The sequence below is a fragment of the Vulpes lagopus genome, chromosome 21, assembly GCF_018345385.1.
Source record: "Vulpes lagopus strain Blue_001 chromosome 21, ASM1834538v1, whole genome shotgun sequence".
Classification (NCBI taxonomy): domain Eukaryota; kingdom Metazoa; phylum Chordata; class Mammalia; order Carnivora; family Canidae; genus Vulpes; species Vulpes lagopus.
This window is the reverse complement of record NC_054844.1, coordinates 17,655,774-17,657,659: the sequence shown is the minus strand read 5'-3', so window position 1 is coordinate 17,657,659 and position 1,886 is coordinate 17,655,774. Positions and strand designations below refer to the sequence as shown.

At 35.6% G+C, this 1,886-nt stretch overlaps 1 pseudogene; it reads left to right on the top strand.

The window, feature by feature from the left end:
* The first annotated feature begins 1,509 nt into the window (after window positions 1-1,509).
* LOC121480431 lies at window positions 1,510-1,674 on the top strand (annotated as a pseudogene).
* Window positions 1,675-1,886: the final 212 nt, after the last annotated feature.

Below are 1,886 nucleotides of genomic sequence, written 5' to 3'. Positions count from 1 at the left end.
ATTAACACACACACACACACACACACACCAAGGCATGTTATAAAAAAACTTCAGGATATCTGGAATAAAAGTGGATGATCACTGGGCCCCTGAGCTCCTAAAATCTGAAAAGTTACCTTCTTCAGTTCTGGGAATTTTCTTGATGTGTTCTCTTTGATAGTTTCCCCCTACCCATTTTCTTTGTTCTCTAATTCTCGAGCTTTTGTCACTTGAATGTTGAACTTTCTTGCTGATTTTCTTTTTTTCAATGTCTTCTTATATTTTTTACTTATTGGTGGTTTTATTTCCTTTTGGACAACTTCAACTTTATCTTTTCAACACTTTTACTCACATTTTTATTTCCACCATATTTTAATTCTGGGAGTGCTTCTTTTCTGAGGATTACTTTTAAGAAAGCATCTTGTTTTTATTTCATGGGCCTGTAATAGTTTCTCCTCTCTAACTGAGGATACTAGAGTTTTGTTTATGATATTACTTTTTACTTCTTGTGCTCTATGTCATTCGCTTTTCCTTCTTCCTATTTTGGCCTCCTCTTTCATATTAAAAGCCTTCATCATGCCCAATGATCCTTGACTGTCTTTTTATATCTAACAGTAAAGTATTAGAAAGATGATTGAAAGCCCTGTGTGTACCGATGGAGCTTATTAAGTGCTGGCTTCATTGTTGGATGATTAGGACCAAACCTGGCTCGCTCTTTAGGGAATCTGTGGCTGTCAGCCTCTGTGGGACTCTTCTTTCTTGGGTTAGTCATTTTCTCTGGAGAGTGATTTTCTCATCTCTTGTTTCAGGTTTATAGTTCAGGCTGTCAGATTCTTGGAACAGATGGGAAAAACTTATTGAAGATTTTGCCATTCAGACTGGAGATTTTTCACTTAATCCTGATTTTCATCATGGCACACATCTCCTATCCCCAGTCCTGCCTGTTGTCAAGTTCACATTCCTTTTGATTCAGTTTCCCCAAAGAGAAAACCTCTAGTCTTCTGCTGGAATTGGTGACAGGTAGACTCCTAGTTGCAGGAAGGTGGGGAGTTGATGTAGAGATTTGAGTGATTTTTATACCCAACTTTCAAAAACTAGTAGGACTTGCACTACTCTTGAACACCAACCCCTCTTCTTTCAGAAGTGCTTTGTTTCTCTAATTGTGGAGCCCTTCTGGGGTTTTGTGGGGAAATTTATTTCCTTGATTTTCTGTTTTCCTTTGATTTATCATCATTCAACTACCTGCTTTTAGTTCTCAAAATTTTGTCACTCTTTCTCTCTGTTGTCATTTCTTATGTATTCTTATTCTTCTGTCTTTATACATTTTGTTAGATAGGAATGGAGGCAAAGAAGTATATTCGAGGTCAAAGATTTCACCGGAAGTTAAGTGCATTTTTTCAAAATAGATCGAGAAATATATGAACCCTTACACATGAAATCTGATTAGTGAAATACCTTTTGTAACTGTAATGGTTCTTTTGAATAACCAATTTGGGCTTACTATGGAGAAAAAAAGAAATAAAAAAAAAAAGCTTTGCGCAGTGGCAGTATTGTAGCCAATGAATTTTATCTGAGATGCAATTATTGCTAATTAAAAGAAAAATATATCCTTGGGAGTTACTGGTCATCTAATTGTTTGTTTATTTTCTATGCCACAAGATTGTTCAAACTAAACATTTTGACTTTATCCTTAAAATACCCTCTTTTAAAAAAAAACAAAACAAGCAAACCCTTTTTTTCTTCCTCATATTCAATTTTCCCCTAAGTTTGATTTATTTTTCTCTGTCTTCATTGCTCTGAGCTTAGTTCAGACCTTTTGCCATCTCTACCATATACTAGAGAGCCCTTATATAGTAATAGCTTCTGTGATGGTTAATTTTATGTGTTTTCTTGGCTGGGCCACAGGA